At 47.1% G+C, this 18,489-nt stretch overlaps 1 protein-coding gene and 2 long non-coding RNA genes across 3 annotated transcripts in view; 1 reads left to right on the top strand and 2 right to left on the bottom strand.

The window, feature by feature from the left end:
- The window catches only part of LOC309354415, a 161,688-nt gene that overhangs the window by 137,852 nt on the left and 5,347 nt on the right, over positions 1–18,489 (bottom strand). The window lies entirely within an intron of this gene.
- LOC309354418 lies at positions 8,561–10,843 on the bottom strand. The gene is made up of 2 exons (XR_014162280.1): positions 10,020–10,843; positions 8,561–8,717 (listed from the first exon to the last, which is right to left on the bottom strand). It is a non-coding gene; the product is annotated as an uncharacterized lncRNA (long non-coding RNA).
- Positions 14,678–18,489, top strand: part of GRB10 (growth factor receptor bound protein 10) — an 88,835-nt gene continuing 85,023 nt past the window's right edge. The window contains exon 1 of the mRNA XM_081884079.1: positions 14,678–14,789. The gene's annotated coding sequence lies outside the window, so the exon portion shown is untranslated. The remainder of the gene's footprint in view (positions 14,790–18,489) is intronic.

Raw genomic sequence — 18,489 nt, 5'->3', positions numbered from 1 at the left:
ACATCATATTTCAACTTACTGCTTATACCCTATGTCAAGACATATGTCCCAAACACATGCAAGAGACAGCACACACCGAGCAAAGCAAATCTTATCTCCACTCGCTCTGCTCCATGGACAGCAGCATGTATAAATGTATGCAGCAACGCAGCATTTCCAGAAACATTTCCAGAGTTCCACACTTTGGAAAGCTTTGGTGCTCATTCAAAAAAAAGTGATAAAGAAAAAATGCAGCAGACCAGCTGTAGAAGAGCCTTTACGTTGCCACTCTGATCTTAAACAGCATAGCTGTCAACCGTCCCTTATTTGGCAGGAAAGTCCCTTATCCCAGTGCCATGTCCCGCTGCTGTCCCTTATTGATGATGTCCCTTAAATTTCCCGGGTTTCAAAGGAAGCAGCTCCTCTCCCTCCCTCCCTGCTGACCAGGGAGGAGGGAGGCTCTAACTGTGTTGCTTAGCTGCGTTGCTCACCCAATAAGGAGTCTAAGAACGACTGGGGGGTGGAGCTTGCATGCCTTGTGCCGATCAAATTGGCTGCATTGCCTGGGGACTCGCCTTTGCTCAGCGCTTCCCAGCGGAGAGGTGACGGTGGTTTTCCTTGCTGCATCCCCTTTGCTGGGTTGCTGCGCTGTAGGAACCACTGCTTGAGGCTTCGTTTGGCTGCTGGCTGGGCTTTCTGCCTTTGGCTTGGAGGAGCTCAGAAGTTTAACATACCTGTGCTCTGAAAATCCCTTATTTTGGCTGATGATCCCTTATTTTCAAATCTGTAAATTGACAGCTATGAAACAGTAGATGGAGAAAGAGAGGCTACTGGGGATCTCCATAGCAAAGGCAGCAGAAAGTCGATATGACATAACACATGTGCAGTGACATCACTAGGTCAGTGCATGTCTTAGCCTCTGGGAAATTCCCAATATGGAACTTTCAGAGGAGGAAATGGCCGACGGTCTGTCTTGCTGCTGGCTCAATTTTTCGTTACTGTTTCCTTTTCCTTTCTCTTTTTATCCCCCTCCCTTCCTTCTTGCTTCTTTCTCTTTTCTCCCCCACTCCTTCATTTCTTCCTTGGTGTCCTCTGCTTGGGGTCTGTCTTGGTGGTTGAGGGTGAGAGGAGAGATCCCAGGTGAGAGCTGGGAGGAGCTGCTACCTTCTGCAAGTGGCAAGGGTTAAGAACTACCTTTGAGAAAGGACACTGCATTCAATTTGTATTTCCATTCATTTCCATTACATTTTCTATATCTTACTGTATTATGGAAAACTTTTATTAAAAATATTAACAAGTAAAGGACATTCCCATTATGGGTTTCCCTGATTGGAATATTTAGACCTGTCATGTTTTTGTTGGAGAATATAACCAAGATGAGTACATAACAATCATGTATGTAAAAAATAATCATTTATGATTCCTTAAGAATATTCCTGGGTTTTGTGCGGTCCTTTGGGGCCCTTTTGCACCACCACACACCCTGCTTACCATATGACTCCTTTCACCAATGTCCATGGGTGATAGACCCACCTCCCTCAGCACGAGCTAAAAGCAGCCTTAAACCACACACACGGCAGCCGTCACCTGGCAGAACCACATAATGACATGCTTACAAAAATGCTTTTGACTACAAGTATCCTTGGAGTTGTATCCTTATCTATATGTTCCTTATATAAAGTGGTTCAGAGGTCATCATGTCTGTGAGAGAGAAGTTTGATTCACCTGATGGCCGCTGCATTGCGAGAGAAATAAGATTCTACAAATAGCAAGTCTGTTATTCTCCCACCAAGCTTTGTGACCTTGAAGCCATATTGGGGGGGGGGGAATATGAGCTGCTCTGCCAATAATCACCTGGTTTGCAGAGCAATTTGATGCATGAAGGGTTAATCCTGATACATCATCATTTACATTTGCTTTCCTGTAATTTGCACTAAGTCATACATATAAAATTATTTGTAATCCTTTATCTTGAGACAAGCTAAGCTAAAGGAGGAAAAAAAGATAGAGCCACTTTAAAGTGGTGAGCTATCAGTATTCAAGGCAATTGCTCAGCCATTCCACGTTGTAAATAATGTATGCACCCACCCAAACACAAATGTCCTTTTGTCTTGCCAGGTTTCTTCTGTGCCTTCTCACATAATAATCAAATAAATTCAAAATGTACTATCAAAACCTAATTAAAGCAACCACAAAAAGAGCTTCATCTCCTCTGATGAGGCTGCTGCTGAGCAATGCTACCAAAGAAAAAAGCTGATACTGTAAATGTGATTGACTCAAAAATGAAAAATAGATAAACTTATAATTCTACAATTGGTCTGCTTTATAGTGCGGAGAGGTTCAAACACAATGTCTGGAGTTTCTTTGAATCTGAGGCTGCCTCAATGGAAGGAATAGGACCCTCTTGAGGTGTAAATGCTCTAAACTGCCTCTATCTAGGCTCAGGTTGTACACGTGTAAATAAACTTTATATCAGTCTAGCTGCAAAGTTTCAGAGTGCGTTTGTAAGGGTGAGGAGGAGAAGAGTTCCCCCAAGGTGTGTTGGGATACTGCCAGAGAGATGGGCAGCCGGACAATCACCAGTCTCCCTTGGAACAGCATCAATCAGCGACACGAGCCTTGGATACGTTTAGAGACCTGTGCACGCTCTATCAGCAGAGTGAATAAATCTTCTCAAAGCAAAAGTGGCGGACAGAGAAATGTGTAAGCATATTTACAGCATTTATTTAGAATAGTTCAGGAAGAAAGGAAAAAACATGTCTGCTTCCCTTCGTGTCCAGCAAAACAGCAGGAGTGCAAAAGCTATATACAAACGGAAGTTCCCAGCAAGTGCTGGAAGTAAACAGGCATGTGACACACAACAGTCATGCCTGTTCCCTTTTAAGGTGGAACGGAACTATATCCTAACAAGGTGTTCATTCTGAGGTGCAATGTTTGATTGGAGCTGGAGAGATCAGAGTCAAATCCCACCCCCCTTAAACATGAAGCTCGTGGGCTGAATTTTGGTCCGTTTCTATCTCTTAGTCTAATCTACTTCACAGGGATGCTGTGAGGAAGAAATTGGGAGGAATCTGTACAGTGTCATAAGCCAAGGTGGATATGCATGCAATGCGGGGGTGGGCGCAGGCTGTTCTGCACACCGCGGCCGCTGCCAGCTTGAGCCAGGAAAAGAGGCATGCGGACGTGGCGGTGGTGGCCCTGTGCGCCCCTGCGCCTCTTTCCCTGGCTCAGGCTGGCAGCAGCTTCGGCTGTCCTCTTTTTTTGCTCTTCAAGATATGGCAACCCTATTTAAAGGTTAGGAGGATTCTCACAAAACTGTGTTTGTGCAACTGTTTTTGACCATTCACATTAGCTTACTGTTTTTTATTCTTATGTAACGTACAGTGGACGCTTGGGTTGTGAACGTGATCCGTGCGGAATGCACGTTTGCAACCTGCAGCATTCGCAACCCGCGTCTGTGCACACGCGGGTTGCGATTTGGAACTTCTGTGCATGCGCAAAGCATGATTTAGTGCTTCTGCGCATGCGCGACTGCCGAAACCCGGAAGTAACCCGTTCTGGTACTTCTGGGTTTTGGCAGTCTGCAACCCGAAAAACGCAACCTGAAGTAGCTGTAACCCGAGGTATGACTGTATGAGAAACATGAGCATACCGGTTGTGAGCCGCTAGAGACCTTTTGTTAATTTAGAGAAATGTATTTCTAAGCATTAACATTTGGATTCTAGGCTGCTAAAACTAAGGGGCAGGAGAGACCTTCCTGAAGCAGCCAAGAACTGAGTAGAAATTGAGCTGCGGCCATTCAAATGCAGTGGCTCTGAGGAGTTTTCTCAGCCGCCTTCTGGCTGGTTTTCCAACCAAGGGCAGGGTAACGTTATTGGCTCTGGGGAACATTGCAAAGTCATTTGTGCTCAGGTTCAACAGTATCCACCTCCTGTAACAGAGATATGTACTATATAATCAAACCAACATTTTCATTGTTCAGGCCAATGCATTGCATCATCACAAAACCCCACTCAAATGCCTGAACAAAAACAAAGTAGCATTGCTGCTCATTACTTTTAAAAATATTAATATTATTAGGATTAGTCTTGTGTCTTTACTTTCTTTTAACAGAGTTCCCATGAAAAGGTGGTGGTAGGGTCACGGGAGACATCTTAGCCCCACCTTGAGCCTCTTGGATGGACAAGCTAGACCTCTTAATAAATAATTAAAAATAATAATATTGATGCCTTAAGTGGGGCAGAGGACAATGGGGGAACTGCCCCACTCATAAATCTTTCTCTTTCTTTGCCATAGTTCAATAGGAAAATGTACAGCCAAAGCCTATTCATGTTTACTCAGAATTAAAGCCCGCTGCGTCATGTTATAAACATCCATTCTCTCCATGCCATGCATAATTTTGTAAATTTCTATCACATCACCTCTTATTTGCTTTCTTTCTAACTTAAAAAGTCCCAAAGGCCTTTCCTCATAGGCAGCCATCTTGGGTGTAGACCTCAGAGGGACACAGAACTGACCTCTGAGGGGAAGCTTGATACAGATTAGTTTTTCTAATATCTTTAAAATTGCTGGTAAGATTTTACTTTAATTTTATATTTTGTCAGATCTTATCATTTTTAAGTAATTCATATATTCAGCAATATTTTTCTAGAAAAAGATGTACAACGCTTCCTTGTTCTCATATAACGGCAATGGCACCAATGTGAGAGGTGCTGGAACTGAGTTCTTGCAAGTTCCGACTGAAAAAAAACCCTTCATATATTAGAATTAGGAGATATATATATATATATATATATGAAGTAGAGAAGAAGACCATAGAGTTGGTTGGAGGCTATTATTATTATTTTATTATTATTTATTAAAATTGTATAACACTGTCCATCTGTAGATCTCAGGGTGGTTCACAGCATAAAAATACAAGATAAAATCACAAATAATAAAAACAAGAACAGAAACAAAACAAAACAATAAACTTCCTCCCACAAACACATTTAAAAGGGTATAGGATGTTAATCAGCCCAAGGCCTGGTTGAAGAGGAACATTTTTGCCTGGCACCTAAAGGTGTGTAATGAAGGCGCCAGGCGAACTTCCCTGGGGAGAGCATTCACCAAATGGGGAGCCACTGCAGAAAAGGCCCCGTTCTTGTGTTGCCACCCTCTAGACCTCTTGTGGAGGAGGCACATGAAGAAGGGCCTCAGAAGATGATCTCAGGGTCCGGGGCGGTTCATATGGGGAGGGGCAGCCCTTGAGGTATGGTGGTCCTGAGCCATTTAAGGCTTTATAGGTCAAAACCAGCATATTGAATTGGGCCTGGAAGCTAACTGGCAGTCAGTGCAGTCAGACCAGGTTCAGGTTAATACGCTCAAACCATCTTGTCCCGCTGAGCAACCTGGCCACTGAATTCTGCACTACCGAGTCCTCGCTCCTACCTTTGTCCATTGTCATCCTCCAGAGCATCAGAAGATGCTGTGCCAGCTGTCAGGACAAGCCGCAGTGACCAGCCTCTGCCTCCTCCTTCGCTGTCGCAGACATAATTCCAGAAGTGCTGTGATGGAAGGAGAAAGAAGAGTGGCGACACACAGGGTTTCCCTTCCGTTTTTTGGTCCCACATTCCAGTTTGAGCCAACTGACTTGTGCCACAACACAGAACCAAAAAGTGTCCATCTTTTGGTCCTCTGCTCTGGTGCAGACAGAGCACGGGACTCAAAATGGGACATCCAGAATTGGGATCAGAAGGCGTCTGTCAATCCAGGATGTCCAGCTTATAATGGGACACCTGACACTGCTACCTCCATCCCCCTCAGTAGGGAGTCACCACCACATGTCTCATCCTCCTCTGGGGAGTTGTAGAAATCGTTTTGTACACTGTCCCTTCCACAGCCAGCTCAGTGTGTTCTGCAACTGCTTTACTTGCTCCTCTGGCCCAGAATAAGAAAACAGATTGCCAGCAGGGTAGGAGTTTTGCACCTCTAACCTCGGCATATTTTTCCCCAGTCCCTGCATTCGGGCCAATATATGGAATCTTCCCCTCATGTCTATTGGTGCATGTTGTTGTTTAGTCGTTTAGTCGTGTCCGACTCTTCGTGACCCCATGGACCAGAGCACCCCAGGCACTTCCGTCTTCCACTGCCTCCCGCAATTTGGTCAAACTCATGCTGGTAGCTTCGAAAACACTGTCCAACCATCTCGTCCTCCGTCGTCCCCTTCTCCTTGCGCTCTCCATCTTTCCCAGCATCAGGGTCTTTTCCAGGGAGTCTTCTCTTCTCATGAGGTGGCCAAAGTCTTGGAGCCTCAGCTTCACGATCTGACCTTCCAGTGAGCACTCAGCACTGATTTCCTTCAGAATGGATACGTTTGATCTTCTTGCAGTCCATGGGACTCTCAAGAGTCTCCTCCAGCACCATAATTCAAAAGCATCCATTCTTCGGCGATCAGCCTTCTTTATGGTCCAGCTCTCACTTCCATACATCACTACTGGGAAAACCATAGCTTTTACTATACGGGCCTTTGTTGGCAAGGTGATGTCTCTACTTTTTAAGCATATCTGGATATTATTAAGATGGGTTACAAAGCAAGAGTCTTATGGCTCAAGAACTTACTACTCCTTCCTCTCAACTTGCCTTCTCCAGACTGCAATTCCCTTTCTCCGATATCATTTACTTTGAAGTTAGTAAGTGGGTTATCAGCAGACGCGTCAACTATCAGTAGTCTTGGATCTGAAGGGTATACGACAAGAATGGAAAACGAATGCTCCCAGTCCATCTCCTGTGTTTGTTTTTGCTGCAAGTTGTTCAGCTAAAAAATGTTGAACCAGCCCTAGAAGAAGCAGGTTCAAAAGACTGGAAGAAGCATCACCATTTGACCTGAAGGAACTGGCGATAAACTTTGCAAAGCAAAAGGCACACCAAGAGAGGTTATGATGTGCCTGAAATTGAAACTTTGAAGAGACTTAAATTTTAACATTCACAATATTATTAAGAATTATTTGTGTGCTAAAACACTTTAATTTGTATTTGATAAATATAACCAAAGATTGCTGTATTACCTAGTATTGCAATTTGAGATAAATTTAGCAGCTTCAAGTTTTGTGCATTTTTTCTACAAGAAATCCATTTATTTATTTTTTAAATTGAAGTTAGCCATTTTGAGGGGCGGCGGGTGCAAGTAGTTAGCCTTGCCTAAGATGCAATAGCCTGGCACCAGCACAGCTAATGGGAAAGTTGCTTCATCATGTAAATGAGGGAAAGTAAATCACGAAATTAAGACACCTGCTTCTTGGGAGTAAAGCAGTGACAAACCTAGACAGCATCTTAAAAAGCAGAGGCATCACCTTGCCAACAAAGGTCCGTATAGTTAAAGCCATGGTTTTCCCAGTAGTGATGTATGGAAGTGAGAGCTGGACCATCAAGAAGGCTGATCACCGAAGAATTTATGCTTTTGAATTATGGTGCTGGAGGAGACTCTTGAGAGACCCAAGGACTGCAAGAAGATCAAACCTATCCATTCTGAAGGAAATCAGCCCTGAGTGCTCACTGGAAGGACAGATCCTGAAGCTGAGGCTCCAGTACTTTGGCCACCTCATGAGAAGAGAAGACTCCCTGGAAAAGACCCTGATGTTGGGAAAGATGGAGGGCACAAGGAGAAGGGCACGACAGAGGACGAGATGGCTGGATAATGTTCTCGAAGCTACCAGCATGAGTTTGACCAAACTGCGGGAGGCAGTGGAAGACAGAAGTGCCTGGAGTGCTCTGGTCCATGGTTGGTCACGAAGAGTCGGACACGACTAAACGACAACAACAGAGTTACTTTCTGGGTCAGGAACCCTGTCAAATTTGATTATTAGATGTTCCACCTGTTTTTGGTATATGTCATATTGGAAACCCACATTAATCCTTTTCCAACACATAGATTTCTCCCGAGTACAACACGAGCATTTATGCCCAACAGTTCTAAAAACATGTTCCAGTTCACATTTCTTATTGAGTTTTCCCAAACATATACTGTACTGTGGAATATTATCTGCAGCCCTTGTTGCTGTTTCAGTTATGTTTTCCTTTTCTCGTATTAACATTTGAACTGGCCAGCTTCTTTCAAAGTTGCTTTATTCATATGTTGGCTGACTACAGAAAACCAGTATCTTCTCCAATGTTATTTTAGGGTTGCCATATTTTGAAGAGCAAAAAAGAGGACACATTTGCCAACCTCTACTTTTAACTATGGATCTCTCTGGCCACTCTCATCATGAAAAGGTGGACGTGTCCTGGAAAAAGAGGACAAGTGGCAACCCTTGTTATTTTCTATTCTGCAGTTGGTTTACCTACCTTCAAGTTATTTAGCAACTTGGCCTACCCTTTATCTTCACTGACATTTGTGGTTAATTCTTCAAACTTGAAACAAAGCTGCAGATTTAAGTGCGCGATACTGCCCATTATGCTTTTGTGTCTCTGCTTGTTAATATTTGAAAGACAAAATTGGCCTTTTACATGAGTCAAGTTGCATGTGGTCTCCAAATGCCACATCGTTCCATCATTCCGTCTTTACCATTTTCTAAAACATCAATGGATAAAAGGAAGCATGATGCTGGATATCATGGTAATCTAATCTATGACTGGAAGTAAAGGTTTAATAAGTTTGCACAGAAGCAGGTTCTTCACTCAGGTTTCAATACTCCGTCTTCTACCGATGCCCCACTAGAAGCACAAGTAACCAGGTGATGGTCAGACCTCCAATATTTATCCTGCAGGAACAACAAGGCAACAAGACTCAGCACAACCTGTTCTATTGAACACAAAAGCTCTAATTGCATGGATCAGGAGGTGTTTACCTGCGCTTTCACATCCATCCAACCAACAAAGAAGAATCACTGTTGAGCATTACTGCGCGTGACCAGTTATTCTGCTTGATCACAGCACTAAGGATTTGATACACAGCTTTCTTTTCAGGATTGATTTAATAAAGCACCCTCATTTGGCCTTTGTTCCGCTTGGACTTGCAGAGCACTTGTGAGCAGTTGCAAACCACCCGGCGCAGCCGGCTATAGCAGGACAGCCCAACCTCTCAGACCGTGTGGGCCGCAAGAGCACTTCCCCACAGAAACAGCAGGCCAGCCACACACCAAAATAAATCCCCATATTGTGAATTAAAGTGTTCATAATACAGTTAATACCATTTCATGTACCGAACTGAATATACTGTATTTTTTGCTCTATAAGACGCACCTAGTTTTTGGAGGAGGAAAACAAGAAAAAAAATATTCTGAATCTCAGAAGCCAGAACAGCAAGAGGGATTGCTGTGCAGTGAAAGCAGCAATCCCTCTTGCTGTTCTGGCTTCTGGGATAGCTGCGCAGCCTGCATTCGCTCCATAAGACGCACACACATTTCCCCTTACTTTTTTAGGAGGGAAAAAGTGAGTCTTATAGAGCAAAAAATACAGTATATGATTAAATATATACAATTAATAGAAGGTAAAAATAAAAATATTTTAGGCTTCTAGTCAAAATGATTCGAGACTCTTGTGAAGCCAGTAAATAAACACAGAAGACAAGTGTACAGTGGGGGTGGGGGGAGGTGGGTAATGGCCACTTCAACCTCCTCACCACCTCCCCCCCCCCCATACACAAGGCCCCTTTGGGCTAGTCATTAACTAAGGGCAGCGAGAGATCTGTAGAGTTGGAAGGGGACCCGCTAGGGTCATCCAGCCCAACCCAGTGCACTCACTGACAGGTAGCTGCCACCCCCAAGTCCACCTGCCGGGGGTGCCAACTTAAATAAAATATTGGAGGGGGGCAGGTAAGACCCACCACATATAATCGATCACATGACGCAGCGCATGGACACCATTTGAATGGCAATGCCCATCAACTTTGAGGGGGCCTGGTCCCTCAAATATTTTAGGGGGGGCGAAGACCCCTCAGGCCCTAGCAGTTGGCTCCCATGCCATCTGCTGAACAGGGCAGCTTGCAGCAGAGCCTCCATGCCCAGGGCAGCCCACCAGCCCTGTGGAGAGTCCCACCAAATCCTCCCCCCCCTCCCGCCTACCATGCACCATGTGTCTGCTGCGGGCCAGGCTGCACTTGCGAGAACTGATGGCCTTCCCACTGCTCTCTAAGGCTCCTCCTCTCCGGGTGTTTCCCAGTCGCCAACTGCTTCTGTGCACAACCATTCTCCGCTCTGCTCTTTTCATTTCTGTGTCCTGGGAAACCAGGGGAGAGGGGAGCTGGTTGCAGCACAAGGGGGAGACCCCCCTGGCTTCTTCTCCAGCCTCTGGTCCCCCCCCCCCCTCTCCAACTTTCGCTTCAGCCCTGGAGTCTGAACTGCTCTCTGCCACAGCTTCTTCCTGCTCACTAAACCTTACCTCTTCTGCTTCCAACACCTCCTCCTCCCGGTCTGTTCCCTCTCATGAGCACCTTTTAATGTGCTTAATGAGAGCTTCTTCTTTTTCCAGAATCTCCTAGTGCTTCGTGAAAATAGAACCGTCAATTGTTTCCTCACTTGCTTTGTAACTCTCTTTGTAAAATTTATGACGGCCAGCAGATCTCTCTTATCTCTCCAGGGCTGAAACAGTAAGAGCGAAGGGGGATGGGGAACAGTTCTTTCTTATCACTGGTTTTAAATCTTAAACAAGGATGATTTATTAGGGAAGATTTTGTCTCTTCATTGAGCACCCTGGCATGCCATGTACATCTATATATCTTCTTGAACCCAAGAATGTCAGTCATGCCACCAAGCAACTTCATACAGGTATAAATTATCCAAAAGAGAAGTGTGTTTGGGACACGCTTGGTTTGAGAATATCAGTCCTCTCTGGGTCCATTAGTGCTAGAGCATCATATTCTTTTGTCTCCCTGCCCCACCAAGTTCTCCCTCAATCTTCCTTCCAATAAGCTGCAGCTTATTTTCCAATTAAGTGTTGTTTTCCTTAAGTATTCTGCCCTTATTCACTCTGACACTGGTAAGATCTTCATAGGCTGCCAGGACAAGGCTCCATTGCTACGGCTATACAGTGGTACCTCGGGTTACATACGCTTCAGGTTACATACGCTTCAGGTTACAGACTCCGCTAACCCAGAAATAATACCTCGAGTTAAGAACTTTGCTTCAGGATGAGAACAGAAATTGTGCTCTGGTGGCAGCAGCAGCAGGAGGAGGAGGCCCCATTAGCTAAAGTGCTGCTTCAGGTTAAGAACAGTTTCAGGTTAAGAACGGACCTCCGGAACGAATTAAGTACTTAACCCAAGGTACCACTGTATATAACAAGTTTTGCGGTGAACCTTCTCACTAAGTTTTTTTAAATCACAGAACAGTTTTGTGTCAAACAATGCAGCTGTTGCACACAAAAACTAAATATATCTACAGGCCCAGTTCAGGATGCCCAAGAAATATCCCTTATACACTTTTTATCAACTGCTGAATCAAGCAAAGCATTTGTACTCCCAAACATCAGTGTATCCTTTCAGAACAGGCTTTTAAAATTACAAGGAAATGTACACACAGACACCTTTAACAGTTGTTCAAATGGAGCCTGTTTTTCATTGTCACAAGCAACTGTCCAAAAATCCACCAGCTATCCTGATTCCAGTTCAAGTGATTTTATTTTCTATAAAATGTATGTCATTAACATCACACTGTACACAATTTAGCCTGCAATCCTAATCCCATTTACCTGGGAGTAAGTCCTATTGACTCATGAATATTGGCAAACAGGCATCTCTTTAGACTTTAATAACCTGAAAGCCAATTTTAGATGCCTGTGCAAGGTCAGCTGTTTTCCTGGAATGGAATGGAGATACTTACCCACTTACCCTTGGAAAAGAGCCACAGTGGAGCTCAAGTCTGATGAGTCAAGGAAGACCCCAGCTTCTTGTTGCTCAATTGCTTTTAATTATCCAGTGGCAGTGGCAAAAAGCTTTTTCGAACTACAGGGAATAAAGATCTACATTTGGATCTCCTACCCTGTGGATCCTGCCACCTGAGGCAGTTGCCTCACTTTGCCTCATGGGGGCCGGCCCTGGCCTTAACATTTTCATCCTCAAAAAGAGAGGCTGATCACTTTTACCACATCTTGATTCCAGAGGGGTGGGGCAACAAGTTCCACAGAAGACCCACGCTGCCTGTGGTGTCTTTCTGCATGTCAGATATTTAAAATTGAAATTCATTTCCAGGGTCCCTTTGAGGAGTGTGCTGGGGTCTCTCTCCCACCCCCATAGGGAGCACAAAACTCCAGCAAAGACCACTTTAGCTCTGGCCCTTTTGCTCATGCCAAAAGCCTTGCCACTCTGGCAAGGCTGAACTTTCAAGGCTCCCTGGAGAGGAGGAGCATGGGCACCTCAACAAGTTCCAAGTGGAAACACACCTCGGCTCATGCCCAGCCTGCCCCCCACTGGGGGCAGAGACCGAATATACTCTCCCCATGCAGTTTGTAGAGAAACACTGTGCTCCATAGCAGATGCTTCTTTTATTCCATGTGCCCAGGCTGTGATCCTGCAAAAGTACTGGGTACTTGGGTTTGGCAGAAGTGCCAATGGCTGTAGGGGAGTGCCTGGTCTCGGTTGGCAGAGAACTTGCCTGCAAATGTCTCCAGGGTGTCTGGGACATCGCTCTGTGCAGCTGAGGGTAGGGGTAAGGGCGCCAGAGCACTGCACTTTAGACATGGTCTTCACGTACGACAAAAGGTGGTGCTGGGCGACATACAGAACCACAGGTTGCCCACGCCTGGGTCAAAACAGTGTTGTGTGGTCTTAATAAAAACTGTGATCCACTAGACCACTCCCTCTCTCTCTACACACACCACGAAAAGATTCAGGGGCAGCACTTTCTTGGGGGTTTGGCTTCTTTTGAAGGGAATGGTCATTGGAGACATTTGGTAGTTTTGCAACGTTTAGGTTGATTTAGTCATACAAATTTGAGCGCAGATGGACACAAACAGCAGAGCACTCCTGTAAGCCACAACTTGGTTGCCTTGCACCAGATCTCTCAAGACATCCCCAGGATCCTTTCAGTTCACTCCCTGTCCCTCTTTCTCTTCTCCATTTCTGTTCCAAATCTTGCCTTCCCCCTTTGCTGCTTTCCCCCGCAGGACCTCAGTACCTGCCCTGTGCTGTGCGGCAGGAGATGGAGGAATGTCTTATCTGAAATGGTCCTTCCAGCCCAGGGGCATCTCCAGCTATTCCCAAGCCTTTGGGGACCCTTGACCTGTCATTTCCCATTTTAAAAAAGGGATCTGAGCGACATGTTTGGCCTTAAGTTGCCTCTCAAATACTATAATCTAATAATAAAATGCTGTCACGATTCAGAAGCAACTATCACGGTAGGTCAAATCCAGCGACCATCTATCGAGAGCAACCGGCGGAGAGGCGAGCTGAAGCTGTGCAGAGGGGGCTCGGGAGCAGACCTGCTTCCCCCCCGGGGCCCAGCCCTGCTGGGCAGATACCGGCGCCGGGATCGGGCCTGCCCTCGCCTCGCCTCGCCGCCGCCAGGCGTCCGCTGCGCCCCGGAGCGAGGGCCCTTGGCAGCGCGCAGCCCGGCCGCCCAGAACATGGCTGCCCGGAGGGGGAAGGGGCTGGCGTCGCGGCCCCTCGGCGCCCACCACCCAGGCGCGCAAAGAAAGTCCCCAAGAAAGTCCGGCCCGCGCCGGGTCCCCGAGGCGGAAGGCTCGCCTGGCCTGGCCCGGGAGCCCCATCGGCGGCGCAAGCCCAGAGGGCTCCCTCCCCGCGCGCCGCCTTGCCCGGTGCCTGCTCCCCGCGCGCCCAGGGCGCCGTCGGTTGCGGCTGCGCGCAACAAGCGGCGGGAGGGGACGGCGGCGGCGGGGGAGGGTTTAAAGCCCGGCGGAGGCGGAGGCGATGCCTGGGAGCGGGGAAGGCGAGTCAGCTGAGGAGCGAGGCGAGCGAGCGCGGGCAGCAGCAGCAGGAGGAGAAGGCGGCGCGCAGCCCGGACTTGCCGGAGGACGGACGCCTGGAGGGCAGCTCGTCGGCCGCAGGTTGGGCTGCCCTTCTCCCGCCCCGGGGGGGGCGCTTCATTCCAGGGCGGCGCTGCCCCCCCCCCCGCTTTCCGTGCACCCCCCTCCCCTTCCTCCCGGAGGAAGAGCTGCCCCTTCCCGTCTCGGCGGGTCCCTCCCTCTCCCTCTTGCCCGGCCGGTCCGAAACTTGCTCGGAGAGCCGCGCCAGGAAGGCGAGCGGGAGCCACGCGGGCGCGCCGAGGGACAGAGCCGGGACTCGGGTGAGCGGGCGGGCGAGCGGGCGGGCACAGCCATGGAAGCGGCGGTGGCGGAGAGGCGAGGAAGTTTCTGGCCGTCCCGGGAGCGGAGAAGTCCTCCTCGCCCCGCCGCCGCCGCAGCTGCGGATCCGGGCCGCTCGCTCCGGCCGCGCGGGCTCGGAAGGAGGCGCCGCCGACTTTCCGGCGAGTTGGCGAAGCGCGCGCACGATGGCTGGCCAGCCGCGTCCCTCCGGGCAACTTGGCGCGCGCGGGGGGAGAAGCGGCGCCCGGGTTTTCGGGTCGCTTTCGCCTTCTTTTCCCCTTCCTTCCTTTCTTTCTTTTCTCCTTTCAAGGCGGGCGAGACTTCTCCGGAGCCTCGGTGCCCTTTCCACATTGCATCATAAAACCAGGGTGGAGCCAGCCCGCCCGCCCGCCCGCTCCTCCTCCGCCTCCCCTGCTGCAAGTAACCCACGGATGGGCTTGCCCGGCTCTCCCAATCGCCGCCGCGCGCTGCCCTTGGTGCGGGTCGGGGGCCGCGCTTGTCCCGGGAAAGTGCCCGAGAGGAGGCTCCTTTGGCCGGAGGCGGAGGCGGAAGAGAGCTCGGGCTCTCCTCGTCCGGTAAGAAACGAGGCTCCCGGCTGCGGGCGAGAGACTGAGCTGGGCAGGCGCCGGCTTCGGGGCTGCGCCGACGGAGTTTTGCCTTCGCCAGCCACGTTGTGGCCGCTGGGTTGCGACGACTGTCTGTTGGCGACGATTGCGCGTGTGGCACTGGATATTTGGGGCAAAAAGGATTCCCCAAACTTTTTCTTTCCCTTCGCCGTCTTTTCCGAAGGGTGGATAGCCAGAGCAGTGCTGGAGGTCGCAGAATTATGGTGCCTCTTTTTAGAAAAAAAAACCTTCCCCCCCCCAAGGGAGGTTCTTGGCATGAATGCAAGGGTGAAAAGTGCTTGGTTTCCCTGCACAAAGCAGGGCCATCAACTGGCCTTAAATTATGTAAGGCACTTCTGAAGGTTACTGCTGCTTATTACTGTTTTGTAGGCGCTGCTTGTAGAATGATATCCCAATCCTTTGGCAGCTGTTGCTTCCCTCTTCGTGTGTTTTGATGATGGTATCCATGGGGGTGTACTCCGAGCATCATCTTACAAATCCCCCCCCCCCCCACTTGTCTATTTGTTGAACATTACCTGCTTTGGCAGAGGGAAAACGTTGCTTCCTTTTGCGCCCTTGCATTGGTACAGTTGGTACAGAGACTGTTTTACATTAGCACAGTTTCCAAACTCATTTTATGAACCCCTTTCTTGGCATCTTATTGGACCACTTAAACTTCTCATTCTACTAATCAAAAGTACCTTTGCAACTCATTATATTAATTGTGATCTTGTTGTCCAGTGTGGTGGGTGCAAATGTTTTCCCAGCAAACGTCAGGCGTAAGTAATCTTTGTAAGCTTTAGCCTTGGGTTGGGTTCAGCAGTCATCTTATTTTTGCACTGTATTGGGATTTGAGGGTGGCAAGGGATGGAAATCCCATCCTGTACAGGGGGGTGAAAAGCAAAGCATTCTTTCCCATTGTCATCAAAAGCAGCGCTGCATTATGAGGACCATGGAGCCTGGCCTAGGGGCTTGTTGACCTTTTGATAATTCAGCCCTCCATCATCACATTGAGGAAAATAAGTGCAGCCTTTCCAGAGGCCACAGTTTAAAAACCTTTGCCATAGTTGATGTCGTTTCTATTTCCATTGTATGTGTTTCTCTTTCTTGCATACTGGGGCAAGTGACTTGCTGTAAGAGCAAGCTGCAGTAAAGAAGTGTAGTTGAGATCATAGGATCGTAGCATTGTAGTGTTTGAAGGGACCCCGAGGGTCATCTAGTCCAATGCAGAGCAATGCAGGAATCTCAACTAAGGCATCCCTGACAGATGGCCGTCCAGCCTCTGCTTAAATACCGTATTTTTGCTCTATAAGACTCACCTTTTCCCTCCTAAAAAGTAAGGGGAAATGTGTATGCGTCTTATGGAGTGAATGCAGGCTGCGCAGCTATCCCAGAAGCCAGAACAGCAAGAGGGATCGCTGCTTTCACTGCGCAGCGGTCCTTCTTGCTGTTCTGGCTTCTGAGATTCAGAATCTTTTTTTTTTCTTGTTTTCCTCCTCCAAAAACTAGGTGCGTCTTGTGGTCTGGTGCGTCTTATAGAGCGAAAAATACAGTAGCTCCAAGGTAGCATCTAGCCAAAGTGAAGGTCGCAAATCTACATATTACACTTGTGTAGATCATTTAGAAGCAGTTGTTTCTGAATCAACTATTAGGTTAAATGGGGCTTTCTCCACGAATGTGCACATGGCCTTAGGTCCCCCTTACTAATTTCAGCAGAGCTTAACAAATGCTTAACTCCTTCCCCTCCTTTCTTGCACAAAATCATTAGGACTTGAAAATATTTTTCTGTGGTTGGATTGTCCTCTTATCTATCTTTCCGATGTTGAATCGTTGGCGGATTTGGAGCTTTACATGATGTTTTAAGTCATAATAATATCAGATTGCTGATGCAGCACTTGGATGTGCTTGCCCATCCAGCTTCAGGATGGTCTGTTTCTCGATTGTTTAGGTTGGGAAATGTCAGCTGGTGTCTAACTGCAGCAGCGAGTAAAGACTGGTAGTACCAGTTTCCAAACTTTCTAACTTCAAGGAAGGTTTTCTGGTCTGCTATGGAATCCCCGAGTGTTGCCGAGGATTCTGGGAAGTAATCTAGGGATATCCTATTCATGGAGATCCGGTAGACATTGTTTAAACATTTGATGCCACACTAGATGGTGTACAAACACCCCACAGATTCCCAGTTCCCTTAATTTCATACGGTAGGAGTGCCACTGAGAAGGAAGAAGGAACTTTGCATAATTAAGAAAGTCTCTGAGGCTCCTTTGTGCACCAGTGGTCCCAGTCCTGAAAAATGGGGAAATAGGCATCTGTGTAAATCTTTAAATTAGTTGGAGAAAAACATGTACTCCCAAAACTCCTTCCAAAAGTGACAGGATTCCAAATTTTAGTTTTCCAAATTGCCGCAAACAGTTATTGAGAAACTCACTTGACTGTAGTCTCCTTTTGGAAGATTCTTTTTTCAGCTTTTGGATGCTTGGAATTATGAGTGTTTATAAGATGTTCTAAAGGAAGAAGACAAAACAATTTAAACACAAAAGGAACCTCTGCCTTCATGGACTACATTCAAATGCATATCCCATTATAGCAAAGTACTGGCTGGCAGCTTCAATAGGATCCATGAATCTGGACTTGAGAATAGATGCCATTTCCCTTCTGCTCCAGAACTTCTACTGAAGCAGAAAACCTCCATACACATATCTGAAAGGAATATTTTGTTAGTGTTTAGACATGCAGAGCCCTGTTCAAATACCTGCCTAGCCTACCTGCCTTCTAAAGGGAAAAGGTTTGGACCAACTATCATCATGACAGCAAGTATTCTAATGAAAGTGGCCTCAGATCAGGATGGTGTAACTTAGCAGTGCGCTGGAGATTACTACTAAGTCCTTTGCTGACAGCAGACTGTGAGTGAACTGGAAAAACTAATAACAAAAAGCAACTGTATTGTTGTACCATGGGGCTGGGGAAGTGATGGAAAAACTGGCCTCCCAGACATTAGACTGCAGCTCCCATTGTCCCTGACCGTTCGCCATGGGAGCTGGAGCTCTGACAACCTCTGAGGGGCTGCAGATTCCTTAGGCCTGGTTCATGTACAAGATATATTGGTTTTTTCTGCTACACCCTTATTACACAGTGGTCTGTCTGATTCCTGCAGGACAGAAACCACTGTCCCTGACCTTAACTTATCATGGTTTGTTCAGAGTGAAACAAACCACAATTCCTGGTTCACGTGCGACTAAACCAGGGTTTGTGGCTTCTTAGCTCCCAAATGGAGTGAGCAGGAGTGAAGCAAGTGTGATTTAATTTGTGCACATTAATCCATGTTGTATAGCATAACCTGGCATGTGAATGCGACCACTCTAATGGGGAACTGGATTTGCCACTTGCTCATGTTTATACCTTGATAAACAGATTTCTTGACGCAGATGGTGGCAACTGAATGGGAGTGTCTTATAAGAGAGGAAATGGTTGCACTTCAAAGACAATGAGATATGGCTTATCTTCACATCTACATAAACAGCATAAAAACTGAGGATATCCGAATGACAGTAGTTTTGGTTAGGAAAAAGATGAATTTTTTAGTTGCTTTTTGGAGTGACTTACAAAAAAATGAACATTGAAAGCAATGATAAAACAACATTAAATACACAGTAATATTTAAAATAAGGTTACC

Source organism: Podarcis melisellensis, assembly GCF_964234715.1.
Source record: "Podarcis melisellensis genome assembly, chromosome: 13".
Taxonomy (NCBI): domain Eukaryota; kingdom Metazoa; phylum Chordata; class Lepidosauria; order Squamata; family Lacertidae; genus Podarcis; species Podarcis melisellensis.
This window is presented reverse-complemented; position numbering and strand designations above follow the sequence as displayed.